Below are 18,286 nucleotides of genomic sequence, written 5' to 3'. Positions count from 1 at the left end.
GGGAAGCAGAGGTAGGGGGTAAAATACGAGAATGACCCTGCATTTGACACAATTTTCAATCATTGATATGGGAAAATGTCATTATTTCAGACTAATTCAGCCTCCTTACTACCTAACCTAAGATAGGAACAACCTTAGGCAAACAAAATTGTTTCTCAAGCTAGAGTGCATAGTTATAAACAGAGCCAACAGTATTTTACCAACACCAAAGGAATTTAACAACAGCTAAGGAATCTCCAGGGTGGAGTTGGCTTATCAGCCTCAGCTATCGACCTTAGAACTGGGAAACCAGGTTCAAAGCCAGGTATCAGCTCAACATCCTTTCATTCTAGCCAAATCACTTAATTTGCCTGTGCCTCCAAAAAATAATTTGACCTTGTGCAATATAATCTGATGCTCATGTAAATCGGTCTGATACTTTTGGGCCAGGTTTGAGCAATATAAAAACTACAAAAAAACTGTCTAGGATTTTAAACAGAAAAACAGTTACACACGGTGACTAGAATTAAATTGAGTGACATTAGTCACATGAGTTGCAGTACACTACAAAGTGCCCTCTGCAAAAGCAGATTTTCTTGTCTTTTTTTTGGCCTATGCAGCTCATGTCATGGATACATAGAACAGTAGAATAAGAAGAACTATAGATGGAGAGAGTGGGCTTTGCGTCATTCTCCTTCAGCCACTCGCTCGCACAAGCTTTTTGTGGTTCGCTTTTGCTTCAGTGGGCTGTACACCAACCCCATGGCATTTTGTGGGAAGTAACTTTGACCCATTAGGTATTTTGGATGTGCTTCAAGAAGTAGTCTTAAACAGCTTGGACCTGATTTAGAGTTTGGCAGAGGGGGGTTACTTCATTACAAACGTGACGGATATCATGTCCACTGTATTACAATTACATTATAGCCTATGGAACTTGTAATATGGTGGACAGGATATCCGTAATGTTTGTGATAAAATAACTCCTGCGCCAGTGGTGGCTGGTGACATTTGAAAATGGTGGGGCATAAAATTTGGGTATGACTTTTATGTAACAAGTAAAGCGAGCAAACTAAATGGACAAACATGGTGTCCAAGATGAGTCCTCCTCCCAAGAAAAAATTGAAAAAAGATTGACAAATGGTGCATTTGAAAGCCAATGAATTTAGTGAGAAAGCAAGGTTTATAAAGCAATGGGAACACTTAGGTTCTCATTACGACTTTGGCGGTCAGCTGACTGCCACGCCGGTGATGGCGGTAGTACCGCCGCCAGCCTGGCGGTGAAGACCGCCATATTATGAGCATGACGGTGATCCCTTCCACATACAGCCAATGCACCGCTTGAACCACCAGTGCGGTCTGGCCACCAAACGTGGCAGTTGTCATCTGCAGCCCGGCAGAACACCATTCACCACCCATCATATTACAACATAGCAGACCGCCAGGATTTACGGGGCGGAACCACCGCCACAAAAAGCCTGGTGGAAATTACCCATAAAAAAAGGAGATACTCACCTCCAGGGACACAGAGGAGTCCGCGACCACCATGGAACCTGAACTGGAAGTCCTGCCAATGCTGCACCATGCGATGGGAGTCCAGAAGCAGTGAAGATGACAACCATGAGTACAGCTGGCTAGCACACAAGGGAGGGAGAGAAGAGTGACACACCCATACGCACAACACACACCATACTCACATACCACACACATGAAGAGAACAATCTGCTGAAAAGCACAACAATTACATAAGTCAGAAGAAAAGAAAGCCAGGAAAAATACCTGTGATTTAACCACTGTATTCCTGTGGGAATAGCACCCACAACAAAAAAGGAACTATATACAAAATGCCATTGGCCAGTCCAATTGTACATGGCAACCCACAGGGCAACGAAATGGGCCCAACTTGACTCTTGACAGCCCAAGTGACTCCACTGGGCAGGGACATCAATGTGGAAGGCAGGCACCTCATGGGGCAGGGTTCGTGTAGGGAATTTCTTCTTGTAAGGAGGTTCTTTGGGCTTTGGTTTGAGAGGGAATGGGCTCTTGCTCCTCTGTTTAGGGAGCGGGGGAGAGGGTCTGGAGCAGGGAGTGGGAGTGGCTGCCTTGTGTACCAGAGTGGAAGCCTTCTTAGCTGGGGGAGGGACATTGGAAACACTAGGGAGGCCATGGGAGGACTGGGAGCTGGAGGGACTAGCCTGAGGGAGCGGGACCCTATGTTTAGGGACAAAAAGGGGTGGGTCAGGAGGAGGGAAGATGTCAAGGCGGGCAAGGAAAAGTTTCTTAGGTACCGTGGGGTGGACTGTGGGAAAAGGTACAGGAGTGTAGGTGGAGTGGACGTAGGACGTGTAGGTGTGCTGGACTGGGTAGTAGGTGCGTGCAAAGTATGCATGTGTGAGATGGATGACTGTTGAGTGTTTGAGTGGGAGCGTAGGTGTGTTTTGTGAGGAGGGTGAAGAGAGAGAGGGAGAGGATAAACAGGTTGCTTGTATGTATGTTAGGGTGGTGTCTGCAAGTGAGGTGGGTGTGCTGCATGTGGTTGTGATGGTGGTGGTGTCTGTGCATGTGGTGAATGGGGTGCTAATATGCATGTCTGCTGTTGTGGTGACCGGGCAAGGCTGAACAGGTGGCAGGATCTGGGACTGAGGATGCAGTGCTTGCAGGTGTGAGTGGTGATATGACTGTGAAGGAGGAGGTGGAGGGGGAGATAGTGGAGGCAGTGGCTGTTGTTTTGTGTGCTTCTGTGTGATCGCTGTGTGTATGCTTTTGGTGTGATCTGTGGTGCTTGTGCTTGTCTTTGCGAGTTCTGTCTGTTGACTTGAGTGCATGGTCGTCTGATTGTGTGCTTGGGATGGGTGGGGGAGAGGACGCTGGGACTGGGTACAGGTAGTTGGAGTGGGGGCGTAATAACTAGGGGCACTGGCTGCCGTCAAAGAGGAGGCCAGAGCCTGAAATGATCCCTGTAGGCCAGCCAAGGCAACATGAATGCCCTCCAGGTAGGCATTGCATTGCTGCATCTGGGATGCCAGCCCCTGGATGACATTCACTATGGTTGACTGTCCTACAGAGATGGATTTCAGGAGGTCAAAGTCTCCTCAGTGAGGGCAGCAGGGCTGACTGGGGTGGCAGCTGAGGTGCCTGTGGCGAAGGAGACGCCCATCCTCCTGTGTGAGCAGGCACAGACAACTGGGTGAGGGGCTACTGGGAGGGCAGTGCTAGAATGGGGGGTGACGGAAGATGATGCCGGGGTGGTCCCAGAGGGATCCACCAGGGAGCTCCCATCGAAGGAGGAATCAGAGTCAGTAGTATCAGCTTCTGTCTCCTTCGTGGTGCTCCTTTTGCCCTCCAACCCACTGGTCCCCTTGGCGTCGGTGGACACAGCCACCTGGGTCCCGTGGGCTGCAGCTACCCCACTCTCTGGTGCCTCTGCTCGCCAGATGATGCTAATGCCCACAAGGACAGCAGATGAAAAGGAGGGAGGTTGGGGAGAAAGAAAATGAGCACAGGATTAATAACAGCAATAACAGAACATATGGCATACAGATCACAATGACTCACTGGTACTGTACACTATGCAGTGACAACCACAATAACACACCATTGCCTGGGAACAACAGCTGAAATGAACCCTGGAGAAACTACAGTCTGCACACCTACTAAGACTCACTAATCCATGCCTACCTGTTGACAAAGGCTCAGCTACACTTTCTCCGTTACAGTGACTGCACAATGCCATTGCCAGGTCACACCACCTAGGCAGTGGACATCAGAGCATAACTCCAGCACTGGTGAGTCTGGATGTAGGCCCTTATTGAAGCAGAAATCCCAGCCAATGACTAATGCCAATTGCACATATCACTCATCATAGCAATGCAAAACTATACAACATTACCTACAAGGGCATACTGAGGCATACACTGTCTATCACCTTGGCATACAAAGACCATGCCAGGCATTAGGAAACAAATGTACACAGTGAGTACTCACCCCCTTGTGGCTGCTGTGCTGCCCTCAAGTGCCCATCCAACTTTGGGTTGGCCACTGCCAGTATGTGGGCCATGGGGGGGGGGGGCGGGGGTGTCAGGGTCTGACGGGCACCCCTCCCTCATTGGGAGGATGTCCTCAGCTGGGCCTCTGTGGTCTTCCGGGCCCAGCGTCTCAGGTCCTCTCACCTCTTTCTGCAGTGGGTGCTCTGCTGGATATGGACCTCCAGGGTCCGCACGTCCTTGGCGATGGCTTGCCATAACCCATTTTTCTGAAGAGGGCTGACCTGCATAGGAAACACAGACAGAAGTACACCATTTACTACACACTACAGTCAGTTACAGCAATGGACTGTATACTACATAGATCCCATAATCATCATGCACATCACTCGTTCCTCTGTGTACATACTGCATGCAGCAGACAGCACTCCCTAAAGAACACACTGCATGCACACACATACATCAACATACAGCCATGTATCATCCAAAATACCTAAAACGTGCTCACCTGTTGATCTGGAGGGCCATACAACTGTCTATACAACGGTAGGACCCAATCCACAAGCTTCTCCAGTTCTTCGGATGTGAAAGCTGGGGCCCTATCCCCTGTAGCACACACCATTTTGGGTTCCAGACACAGGACACAGCAGCTCACACAGTGGAGGTCTTGATAGGATGAAAGTCCGGACTCAAGTGATATGAGCTTCTGAAAATAGCGGTCACGCCCACGCCGGTAATCACCATCACCGCTGGCAGTGATCATCATTGGCCTGTGTGCTCCATAGACTACAATATTAACCAATGAGGAGTTGCATGGTGGTTCAGACTGCCCTCTGCCATGACGTCAAACGCTGGCGGAGTGAGGTTACTTCCACCTGTCTTCTGCATGCAGGATAGCGTGTACCGTTTTCTGATGATTTTTTATCATGGTAGTCAATTAAATGTACATCATAGGTACTTATGGTACACACCAAGGCATTTCCAACACATCTACATTATGCATTTGGTGGGAGAATCTGGCTCTTCAAAAAGAGCTCATACCAGTGCACTGCTTGCAGAAGAGTAGTTGACAAAACATGTTAAATGTGATAGTACAAATCACGTCCCACAACTTAAACTACACCTGTGAAGCAGTATGACAATTTAATGGAAATGTATGGTATCAGTAGTCTGTTTGCATGTAGAGTTCAACCAGAGCAGATCCAATCATCAGTTGCCTGCAATGTATGAGACAGCTCTATTTAGTGTGATTTTGTGTGTTTCTATCCTCCCTGATATCCTGATATCACATGCTTGTGATGTTTTGCCTGTTCATTTACCAACCACTGCGGAGGAGGAGGAATGTACCCATTACAGACCTCTACTCGACTTGGCTACACTGGAGGAACGTCATATAATTCTCACCTATCGTCTGGATAGGGCCGCAATCACTGAACTGTGTGAACAATTGGAGCCAGATCTCATTCCTGCTCTTCGTAGTCCTACTGCGATACCTCCTGTAGTGCAGGTGCTGTCAGTGCTCCACTTCCTGGCCTGTGGATCATTTCAGGTGACAGTTGGCTTGGCTGCAGGTATGTCTCAGCCAATGTTTGCTAAAGTGCTGAGTATAGTTTTGACTGCATTGCTGAAACACATGAGCAGCTATATCACATTCCCCTAAAAGTGATGATTTGCCCACTGTTAAGGCTGCTTTCCATACCACGGGACATATTCCACATGTGATTGGGACCAGTGACAGACACATATTGCTTTCGTCCCTCCCATGATAAATGAGCAGGAGTTCAGAAATAGGTTGCGTTACCATTCTATAAATGTGCAGATGGTGTGCCTTGCTAATCAGTATATTTTGCATGTTACTGCCAAGTTTCCAGGATCTGTACATGATGCCTACGTAATGAGGAACAGCAGTGTCCCACTGATGATGGCACAACTACAGAGATAGAGAAAGTCTGGCTTATTGGTGAGCATGATGTTTCACACAATGTATGTCACAGTATGGACATTGTCCTCTGTGCAGTTGTACTCATGTAATGTGAGTTTCTCACTATTTCCAGGTGACTCCGGCTACCCAAACCTATCCTGGCTGTTGACACCAGTGAGGAATCCGAGGATAGAGGCAGAGAATCAATACAGTGAGGCACATGGACGGACCAGAAGAGTCATTGAAAGAACATTTGGGCTACTGAAAACCAGGGTCAGGTGCCTACATATTTCTGGTGGGTCCCTATTCTACTCCCCTGTAAAGGTCTGCCAGATAGTGGTGGCCTGCTGCATGTTACACAATTTGGCCCTCAGAAGGCATGTGCCATTCCTGCAGGAGGAATGGGGAGAGAATGCACCTGTGGCAGCAGAGGAAACTGAAGACAGAGATGAAGAAGGCGAGAAGGAGAATGTGGACAACAGGACACATCTGATACACCAGTACTTCCGATGACCATCTGGTAAGACTGTAGTTCTGGTCTTGCTACCAATTCAATTAAGAGCTGTGTGGCAGCAATGATGTACCAAGCTCTAATGTGTGCATGATGAAACCTGACGCTGTTCTATCTGTGATTAGTGTTGCCAGTGGTATAATGATTGGTTAGAAAGCTAATTCTGCCTATGCAATCTATCAGCTGTTTTGCAGTCTCACATACATGCCCATGTCCAACTGTTTCCTCATTCCATACAGTACTTAGCATTTGTTGCTTGAAATGTAGTGTGAGTTTGAATGTGCTTACACAACCTCTCTGTGATTTCATTGTCCCCGACAGTTTGGCCTGGACGAGGTGTTATAGAGCAGGGATTGGCTTACTGTGAACATTGGATATCTAAAACTGTGGTATCTTGTCTAAGGCCCTTACAAAAATGATGTATTGCTCACAAGTTGTATTTAGAGTTCGTTGCAGTGCAAAATATTAGGTTGATGTGACCAGATGAATGTAGGCTGTCATGTTACAGGGGCTTATGTTGCTTTACTTTCATTTACTGCTAATTTGAATGTCACTAAAGGTTTCCCTTTTCTCAGATATTGGTGTGGTCACTACTGTGTACTCATGGAATGCCTACCAAGTGCTTACACACAGTTTAGTGGATGGTGACCTGTGGCAGGCACTTACAGTGGGAATGTGTACCCCAAGCTGTCTGTGCATTGGATAGATTTACACTTCACATGATATTTGCACATGGAATAAAGGTCAAGACATTCCATGTTACATGCAAGAAATGCACAAATCCTTATGTTGTGTTTAGGTGTGTTTATTACAGTTACAAAAAGGAAGGGATAGTGCAATTTAGTGGGGTGATGGTGGATGAAATCTTCAGGGTAGTGGCCCAGTTATTTTTAGCACAGTCCAGTATCCATGGGGCCATAGGACAAAAGAGTAATGGCAGTCCAAAGTGAACAAGGTGCCTCATTGACACACAAGGGAGACATGTTGGTGAGGTTCACTTCCTGGCAGTGGTTTTGGTATTGGCTACAGTCTCTGGAGGATGTCTGGCTTGCAGAGAACGTCTGAAGGGAGGCTCCTCTCCTACAGCAGGAAGGGTGCTGGTGGTCCGTGAGTCCTGTGGCAGCCCCTCCAGTCTACTAGCTGCAGCAGATGTAGAGGGCTGGCCAGTACTCTGGCTAGTGGAAGTGGTCCGCTGGTGTGTTGTGGACTCGCGCATGATGGTGGCAATTTCACTGACCACCCCTGCAGTGGAGGACATGTTGGCATTGTGGGCCTGCAACTTCTGCATGACCTCCTGGTGGTGTTCCCTCTGCAGCCTCTGGTTCTCCTGCAAGATAGTAAGTACCTGGCCCATCCTGTCCTGGGATTTCTAGTATGCTCCCAGGACATGTGACAGTGCCTCTTGGGAAGTCGGTTCCCTGGGTTGGGCCACCCCTTGGTGCACAGATATCCTCCCACTGGCCCTGGCCCCCTCTGCCTGTGTCCCCTGAACTGTGTGCCCACTCCCACTGACACCAGGACCTTCTTGGTCTTGCCTGAGAGGTTGTCAACTCCGGTCCCTCTACAGGTGGGCACACTGTTGATTGACGTGTCCTGGGGACAGAGGTTTGGGGATGTTGGGTGGCTGCTGTTGTTGTGGAGTCCAGTGTAGGGTGCTCTGGGGTGGACTGGGTATTGCTTGTGGTGTCTCACTGACCAGTGGTACCAGATGGGCCTGGGAGATCTTCCAGATCGAGACATTCAGAATAGCTGTCATCACTGGGGCCTTCTTCTGGTGGAGAACTGGGTAGACGTGGCACATGCTGTCGGCTGACATTGGCTGGGGTAACTGTGGACATGTATGATATTTGTTAATTTATCCTCATATACATGTTCAGCATTTATGGGTTTCCCTATGGGATGGGTGTTGTTTTTCCACCTTTGGTTTGTGTATGGTGATGCATTGTGGGATTGGTAGTGCTTCATGCTGACCAAGCATTAGTTATGTGTGTGAATTATGACGTTGGAGGGGTGTGATTTAAGTGGGATGGGCATACAGGGGAAAATTGTTGAGGGTGGATATGGGGGTGGTTCTAGATTTGGGATGGAGTGGGTTGAAGGGAGATAGGGTGATGGGGAGACATGCCAGGCAGGTGTATGTGGTGGTAGAGGAGTAATGGTGACTTACCAGTGTCCAGCCCTCCAGTGAGGCCCTCGGTATGCAGGATAGCCAAGACTTTGTCCTCCCATGTTGTCAACTGTGGGGGAGGAGGTAGGGGTCCACCGCCAGTCTTCATGATGGCAATGTGGTGCCTGGATGCCATTGCACGCACCTTCCCCCGTAGGTCGTTCCACCTCTTCTTTATGTCGTCCCTTGTGCGTGGATAGGTTCCCACAGAGTTCACCTTGTCTACGATTCTGAGCCATAGCTCCATCTTCCTGGCAATGGATATCTGCTGGACCTGTTCACCAAATAGCTGTGGCTCGACCCTGGCGATTTCGTCTACCATAACCGGTAACTCCTCATCAGTGAAACGGGGTCTCCTTTGTGGGGACATACTGTTTGTGTAGTGGGTGTAGTGTGTGTGTTGTGCAGAAGGTGGAATGTTCGGTGGGAATGCAGGTTGTGAGAGTATGTGGGATTCTGTGAAGTAGTGATTGAGTGTAGTGCTGTGTGTGTTTGGTGTAGAGGTATGATGTGTGGTGTGTGATGCCTGAAGGGTGTATAGGTGGCTGTGGTTTGTGTGTGTAGTTATGGGTATATGTGTAGCACATTTTTGGATTTTTTTGAAGAACTGTGGGTTGTGTGGGGGTGTGTTTTATAGTGCTATTGGTGGGTGTCTACGGTGTGTGTTTGTGTTATGAGGTGTGGGTAATTCAGTCTGGTCAATGTTGGCTTTTGTTGTTGTGGAGTGGCAAAATCGACGTGGCAGTCTGCATCGCCAGTGGATTACAGACGTTGATGGACCGCTGTGGGGATTCGTGGTTCGTTATTTGGAGGGTGGTTTGTTGTTGGTGTGGCGGTGAGGGTGGTGGGACCGGCTCTTTCCCGCCTTCGTTGGCTCTGGCGGTGTTGAAATTATGGCTGCTTTCTGGCAGTTTTGTTTTTGTGACTCATGATACAGCAGTGGATTGCCACCTCCACAGCAGAATTTTGCCGGCCGTTACTACGGCTGACTTCGGCATAGACCGCCAAAGTCATAATGAAGGCCATAGTCTTGAAATACTGAACACATTAAAAACTGCCCCATATCTTTCTGCATTAATAGGTTCAACAGTTATTTTAATGTGCAAAGTGTACAGTGCGACAACTTAAGGGCCTTTAAAGTGTGTACTTGCCCAGTGTCTTGCCCTGCATGCAGCAGCAACTTTGGAAGAAAATGCTTTAACCAGGCATCAGCAAGCCCCCACAGCTGCTGGCTGCAATCAATCATACAGAAATATGTGCAGCCAGATCTTTAAGTGAGTTGAAAAAGTGGGGGCTCTCTAAAAGGGAACATGTAAAATAAAATTCTGTGATTTCCCATAGTGTGCCACCCAGCCTATATTTTGGTTTCTCTCTGAGATGCTATTGCATCCAGAAAGATAACACAACTGACATACACCTAAAACCTGTCAGTTGGCTTTGTCGCTGGTTTTTAGCTGTTTAAGATAAATGAGTAACAACAATGATTACTTATAAATAATTAACATTGGAAATGTTTCAATTCTTAAATTGTTAGACTGTGAATTAAATAGAAGTGAGACCTATGGAAGGAGTATGGCCTTCCTATGTGTTTTACTTTAGATAGGTATGCCCTTTTTCTCTTCACATCTCATCCATCTGCACATTTTCAACCTACTCTCTTTCCTCTTCTGCACCCTCTTTTCCCTCTCCCTTGAATACACTCCCTCGCATCTCCCTCATTTTACCAACCTAAACATACACTGCACTCATTCACATTTAAGCACTTTATTGAATTGTGCTTTTACCTTCTGAATATTTTGACCTCTACGCACCCCTTCACACACATTTACACTGAATTTCATTTGCAACTGGAATACATGACCATTGTTCTGTGTGCTCTGGAGTGAGACCAACCCACTGTCAGGCACTTTGCCTCCAGCCTCAGCACCAGCCCTCTCAATCAAAGGCCCTCATAAACATGTGTTACAACTCAAAGTATGCACTGTGCAAGAGTAATACAGTGCACAGAAACACAGTATGATGAAACAGCTAACTCTCTTGAGGAATGCAAGTAAAACATGTGTAATGAGGAACTAATTGGCTGCCACAGATTACACACATTTTAACATTCATTGTTCGCATATCAATCCATGTTTGTGGCATTAATGTTAAGGGCATGAAGATAGGGCCAGCTTTAACACCATACAGCAGATAACTGCTTTTACTGTAAGCATGTATTTCTCCCCTTGCACTTGACTCGGATATTTGGATCCATTTCACAAGGGAGCAAAAACCATGCTCGTCGTTTGGAACAGCAGCTCCACTTCTAAAGGAGCCAGTGATCTGCAGCCAGGGCCTGAGGTGTCACATGGGGAGGTTAGAGTGAAAAGTGGTCTCAGTACAATAAAAATAACACAAGATTAGCATTAAAACACTTACCGTTACTGAAGACAAGACCCTTAATCACATGTGCTTGCATCCACTCGTACTGCATGACGAATGGGGAAAGGGTGGGATCTATGCCTGTTAATTATTGACAGATAGCTGCCCTCACTCAGGGATGGAAACTCTGATGTCCAAGATCATGGCCCTAAAAGCTTCACTGGCCTATAGTGGATACTGCCATAGATCACGATGGAAATGAAGGGCTTTAGTGTAGTCAGCCCTGCGTCATGCGTCATAGTGTAAAAAGTTGATTTATTGCCTGGCTTCTGTCTCATGCTTCAAAGCGAGGTGGGGGAGGCAGCCTGGGACAGACAGCCCACACTTAAATGCATAGATTGTTTAGAGATACGATCGTATCTCTAAACAAAGCAATCAATTTAATATTTTTTATGTGAATGTGTAGGAATTTCAGAGGGGCGTAGCCACACAGCCCTAAAAGAGATACCACCCCTGTCAAACTGTAAATCAGGCCCTGAATCTTTCTCACTCCACTTCACCCTCCTTTAAAGCCCCCACCCCCCTTTCATCTGTAATTGCTGTCCTAGTCACCCTCGGCCCTAGTCCACATCCTTGTGACATCCTTCCACAGTCCCCATCATCACTTCAAGATGATTCCCATCACCATCACCCCACCTGCCCTGACATGCCTTCCCTTCCTGGACTTGCATAGTGATGGGTGCTCTGCTTTCGCACCCTGCACAATAAACCTTCCAGAAAACAGCTAAAATGTTGTTCTAGATTTAGAACAAAGGTATTTTTTATGTCAACAAGTGACTGATAATACACTCCAATATTAAGGTGATTTCTTATAAAACATAATTGATATGCTCTCAGAGCCTTTATAATGGCTACCACCATCATAATCCAGCACGGGTATATTTCTTCAGGACATAGAAGACAATCAAAAAGTAATTAGACTTGGGAAAATGAATATGCAAATTTATGTTGAAGCCATTTCTTCTCTGTCACTTGTCCTACTGAAAGCAAGAGCACTGTTACATTATTTTGCCATTGGTTTGACTCTTTCCTCTTTCATCAAAAGGAGGCTTTCAGGGCCATTTGCTCTGTTCAAACTTCTCTGGTATCTTGAGATAGAAGAAGCATTGATGAGTGTCTGTGGGATCTCTATTTACTGTCTGCAGTGATGCAGTCTGCTCATAGTAAGGGCGTGTGTATCTGACTTGATAGGCCTCTGGTATCTTTGCAAGTTTCCGCTGCATGGTTATATTAAGTACCTGTGTGTAGGAAAGTACCATCCTTCTTGGCATGTTACCCCCAATTTCTGCCTGTTTGTCAGTGTGTTTTTACTGTCTCACTGGGATCCTGCTAGTCAGGACCTCAGCGCTCATAGTTTGTGGCCTAAATGTCAGTATGTTTTACTGTGTTGTCAGTATGCTTGACTGTGTCACTGGAGTCCAGCTAATCAGAACTCCAGTGCTTATGCTCGCACTGTTTCCAAATATTATCACTATAATCTGGTGACCACTTATTTCACTCAAGATTGGCATACTGGAGCCCCCTTATAAGTCCCTAGTATATGGTACCTGGGTACCCAGGGCATTGGGGCTCCAGGAGATCCTTATGGGCTGCAGCATTTCTTTTGCCACCCATAAGGAGATCATACAAACACTCGTTCAGGACTGCTGGTGCAGCCTGAGTGAAATAGTGCAAGCACTATTTCACAGCCATTTTCACTGCACCAGGTCACTTATAAGTCACCTGTATGTCTGACCTTCAGCTCCTGAGGCTAGGTGCAAAGTTACTGTGTGTGACGGCACCCCTGCACTAGCAGAGGTGCCCTCATGTTGTCCAGGACCAATTCCCTGGACGTCGTGAGTGCGGGGACACCATTATAAGTGTGCAAAACATATAGGTCAATACATATATGTAGCTTCACAATGGTAACCCCGAATATGGCCATGTGAGTTGTATAAGATTGAGAAATTGAACCCCAATCTGATTCTAGTATTGGGGGGACAATTCCATGCACCCTGGGGCTCCACCATGGACCTCCAGTCCTGCCAAACCAGCTCTCTGAGGTTTCTGCTGCAGCCCCAGCTGCTGCCACCTCACAGACAGGCTCCTGCTGTCCTGGGGCTTGAGCAGCTCAATCCCAGGAAGGCAGAACAATGTATTTCCTTTAGGAGAGGGGTGTTACACCCTCTCCCATTGTAAATAGGTATTATAGGCATGGGAGGGGTATCCTCCCAGAGCCTCTGGAAATGCTTTGAAGTGCACAAACGGTGCCCTCCGTGCATAATCCAGTCTACACCAATTGAGGGCCCCCCAGTCCCTTGTCTGGCACGAAACTGGACAAAGGAAAGGGGAGTGGCCACTCCCCTGTCCATCACCACCCCAGGGTTGGTGCCCAGAGCTTCTCCAGAGTGTCCCTGGGTTCTGCCATCTTGTTTTCAGGATGGTCAGGGAACTCTTGGTGCATCTGAGTGGCCAGTGCCAGCAGGTGACGTCAGAGACTCCTCCTGATAGGTGCTTACCTGGTTAGGTGACCAATACCCCTCTCAGGGCTAGATAGGGTCTCTCCTCTGGGTGTTTCCTCAGATTCGGTTTTGCAAGATTCCATCAGGACTCCTCTGCAACCTCTGCTTCACCTTCTACCGTCGGATCAACCTCAGAACTACTCCAGGAACTCTACAACTGCCACAAAGTATTCAAGAAGGCTACTGCAACTCTGTAACTTCAGCTCCCTCCAGCAACTGCAACAGTTTCCAGGTTGTGCACTCCAAGGACTGTCTGTCTTCATCCTGCACCAGAAAGACCTAAGGAATCCCCCGTGGAGGGATAGGGTCACTTCCCTGGTTCAGCAGGCACCTCTCTGCAGCGACGACCGGTTCTCTAGGTCCCCTCTCCTGACGACGAGCTTGGATCCTGGAACACAGGTGGTGGACTGAAGTGACCCTGACTGTCCAAAGTACCAACTGTCCAAATTTGGCAGAGGTAAGAGCTTGCCTTCCCAAGCCAGACAGTACCCCTGTGCACCACATGTTTTGCAGCTCCTACGGCTTCTATGTGCTTCTTCAAATAATCCATTGTGCACAGTGTAGCCCAGGTCCCCAGCACTCTATTCTGCGATGCTCAGCTCCCAGAGTTAGTCTCTAACGGTGTGGGATCCCTTTGCGTAGTGCTGCAATGACCGCGATTTGCACCTTTTTTGTCCCTGTGTCCTGGGACTCCTGTGGGTGTTGCCTTGTCTTCTGAGGGCTCTCTGAAGTGCTGAGAGCCCCCTATGTCTCCTCAGTCCGAGCTGAGACCCCCAGGTCCCTCCTGGGTGCAGGTAGCACCTTTTTCCTCCAGCCACGTCTTTGGCATGAGCCAAGGCTTGTTGGCAGAATCCAACGACAAAAAACAGCCTGCATTCTTCTACTCGACATGGGACATCTCTTGCACCAAGCAGGAACCCACAGGTGTCTTCTTTGGTGCATCTCTGACCTTTTGAGAATCCACTTATACACCTCCATCCGGGTTAGCAGAGGCTCCTGTTCTTCCTGGCCTCTTCATCTGTTCTTGGACTAGGTCTCCTCTCTTCACAGGTCTTCAGGTCCAGGAATCCATCATTGGTGTCTTGCAGTCTTGCTTGGTTTTTGCATTATCCTTCATCACAACTCCTAGTGTGTCCCTAGGAAACATGCTGTACTTTACTCCTGTTTTCCTGGGCTCTGGGGTGGTATACTTTACTTACCTTTGGTGTTCTCTTACACTCCCAGTGCCCCTCTACACACTACTCTTGCCTGCAGGGGTAACCGACTTTCGTATTCCACTATTTTAGTATATGGTTTGTGTTGCTCCTACGCCCATTGCAACCTATAGTGATTTTCACTATTTGCACTGTTTTATGACTGTTTACTTACCTGATTTTGGTTACTAGTGTATATTTTATGTGTATTACTTACCGCCTAAGGGAGTATAGCCTCTAAGATATTTTTGGCCTTGTGTCACTAAAATAAAGTACCTTTAATTTTGGTAACACTGAGTATTGTCTTTCTTGTGTGTGAGTACTGTCTGCCTACAGTGGTATTGCAAGTACTTTGCATGTCTCCTAGTTCAGCCTTGGCTGCTCTGCCTACAGCTACCTCTAGACACCCTGTCTTCTAGATACTGCCTACACTTCACTAATAAGGGATAACTTGACCTGGTGTAAGGTGTAAGTACCTTAAGTATCCACTGCAAACCAGGCCAGCCTCCTACACTGTGCCTGACTCATAGGACCTCTAATACCAGTACAGGTACAGCAGTCTACTGCAGAAAAGACGTGTCTGATTTCAGCAACCTCTCAAAATGGCACAATGCACTGCTACACAAAGGCTCCTACAGAGAGGACTTCTATGTGATTTGAGCAACCTCTATCAGTAGCCTAAGGTATTGCAGCCTGCTGCAGCAAAGAGTTGTATCTGACTTGCTGGACCTCCAGGAATGGCCAGTGGTACTGCAGACAGCATCTGTAGGATGATGCAAATGCCATATTTGGATTAGTGTGTTTTATGTTTAAGTACGTAGAGAGTACTACAATGATAGTGTGACTGAATATAAGTTCATTGTGACTGAGCATGAAATATGAACTACTATCATTTCCAAAACTGATTGATCCGGATTTCTTTTAAAACTCCCCAAAAAATTTTAACAATTTTTAAGTGAAGCAGAGTCTCGGGTCTGGGGGAGTTCATCATGAGGGCAGTCACATAATTCTGCTGTGTTGTACTGGCCTGAAGAAAAACTGAGTTGACGTGTCATAGATCACATATTGAACCTAGGGCCACATGTACAAAATATAGGTTTTGCGCTCGCAATTTGCGAGTTGCAAAACCTTATGTCCAACAGTGTCAATGACACTGTTTGCGATTCGCAAGGGGGCAGCAAATGACCTACCTCATGAATATTCATGAGCTAGGTCGCAATTTGCGATCCCATTAGGAATGGCCGCCCTCACAGCGATGGTGGCCTGCTGGAGAAAGCAGACCACCATGTCTATGACTGCTTTTAAATCCGTTTTTTTTTTTTAAATACAGCCCGTTTTCCTCAAAGGAAACGAGATGCATTTCAAAAACAAAAAATAAAAAAAAATTTTTTGCTGCCATTCACAAAGGCGAAGGGGTCCCACGGGGACCCCTTCCCGTTTGCGAATGGGTTAGCACCGGTTTGAAACTGGTGCTAACTGCGATTGTTTTGCGACCGCATTTGTGGTCCCAAAACAATCATACATGGGACTGCCACTCACAATTAGGAAGGGAACACCCCTTCCTAATTGCGACTTGCAAACCCTTTTTGCGATTCGGTAAATAGTTTACTGAATCACAAAAATGGGTCTGTATATCCCAAATTGCATTTTGCACGTCACAAATGGCCTGATTCGCCGTTTGCAACATGCAAAATTCTTCCTACATGTGACCCTTTATCTGTAGCAACCACTCCCACAAGTGTGGTACAAAATGTTTGTATCAAAAAGTATTCCGAAGGATAAGATTTTAAAACGTTCTTCCCCTTTTCTTTCTCAGCTTCTAGCACCCATAAAATTCACTGTAAGCCAATCTTTATCAGTTTTTCATAGCTCGAATGGCTTATGAAAGCTGGATTTTCTACCAAGTTTGAGACTGGTAAACCTAATATACTGAATCCAAGGGATCTTAAGAACCAGGTCACAGGTCAAGACAATAATCTAGGATGTCTTTATTCAGAGTGGAATGTTCATTACACCAAGTCAGCAATCACCGTATCAATGGGGCTATCTAGATTTGATTCTCTACATGCTCCAGGCCCAACTCTTGATGTATGGCATAATGCAAACTGTTCATGGAAACTCCTAGAATGCACTTGTGTACACAATTTTCCTCCACCTGCAAATGGCTAACATCTCTATACAACCAACTGCCCATGGTATAGGTCAAAATTGGAATACATATCCTTTTGTATACTTCCAATAATACGCTTACTTCCTTTATTTGAAGCCTGATTGAATAAAAGTCCAACTGACTACATATATTGTTGCAACACAAAAGGATGATGGACGGAGTGCTAAACAATGCAGACACTCACCCCCAGTCACCGATCTGGGTTTAATCCATCGTTCTTTTGCTCACCCCGTCACCCCAGTTTGGACCCAGCCATATGCAAATCAGTCTTGACCCTGTTCCTCATGGGAAACAGTCCAGCCTGAACTGCCAAGCCATGTCCTTATTGGAACGGAAGCAAGCATCCTGAGACCGGTTTCATGGTTTCACCCTTCATCAGTCAGGCTAGCTTGAATCCAGTGGCATAGTGAGCAAGGGACCAACGTCTGGGCATACCCTTCCCACTTGGGGCAACTTTAGCAACACAAAAGGATGATGTACAGAGTGCTGAACAATGCAAACACTCACCCCCAGTCACAGATCTTGGTTTAATCCATCATTCTTTTGCTCACCACACCACCCAGTTTGGACCCAGCCATATGCAAATCAGTCTTGACCCTGTTCCTCATGGGAACAGTCCAGCTCGAACTGCCAAGCCAGGTCCTCACTGGACCGGAAACAAGCATCCTGGGACCGGTTTCAGGGTTTCACCCTTCATCAGCCAAGCTAGCTTGAATCCAGTGGCACAGTGAGCAAGGGACCCACGTCTGGGCATACCCATGGGGAACAGGGTCAAGACTGATTTGCATATGGGTGGGTCGAAACTGGGGTGACGTGGCGTGGAGAATGTGCGAGGGTGCTGTCATGCTTCTCAACCTCACTTCTGGTGTTTCTCAATGTCTGAGCTCATCCCACAGCTTGTCCTGGCAGGCCATGAGTTTCCAAAGCTATCTGTGACATCCAGACAAATTCAAAAGCAGCCACAACCCAACCATATGGAGAAGGGGTCACACCACCTCACCACGTCCTGGAAATGAAGAGTGTCTGACAGGCACTCTTTGTTCAGGTCAGGCAGCCAGGATGTGAACATGCACAAAATGTGCACGCTCCTGCTGGCTGCCTGAGCTGAATTTTGCCAGACTGAGGATTTAACAGCCCTGTGGGCGTGGCCCCCTCAAACTGGCGAGTTGGAGCATCACTGATTGGCTCGGACCTAGATGCTTCAGTTTTAAGCCCTGAAGTGCCCCAGTCCATGTGTCAATCAGTGACCCCTCGTCACAGATTGGGAAGGGGTCAGCAGTATCACTGACCTATCTCCCTCTGTGACGAGTGAGGGAATGCCGCCTTCCCTCATCCACAGACCTAATGTCAGTCATTGAGAGAAGACAGCAGTCCCAACCCGCCTGGGACCTCAGAGGCTTTTGCTTTCCAGAAGCTGCATGGCAGGTAAGTTTTATGTTTTTG

General features: G+C 47.3%; 1 protein-coding gene across 2 annotated transcripts in view; it reads left to right on the top strand.

Annotated features, from left to right (window-relative positions):
* The window catches only part of MLKL (mixed lineage kinase domain like pseudokinase), a 391,400-nt gene that overhangs the window by 142,327 nt on the left and 230,787 nt on the right, over positions 1–18,286 (top strand). The gene's annotated exons all lie outside the window — the stretch shown is intronic.

The sequence above is a fragment of the Pleurodeles waltl genome, chromosome 12 (genome assembly GCF_031143425.1).
Source record: "Pleurodeles waltl isolate 20211129_DDA chromosome 12, aPleWal1.hap1.20221129, whole genome shotgun sequence".
Classification (NCBI taxonomy): Eukaryota; Metazoa; Chordata; class Amphibia; order Caudata; family Salamandridae; genus Pleurodeles; species Pleurodeles waltl.
The sequence above is the reverse complement of the archived record's forward strand: the minus strand, read 5'-3'. Positions and strand labels throughout refer to the sequence as shown.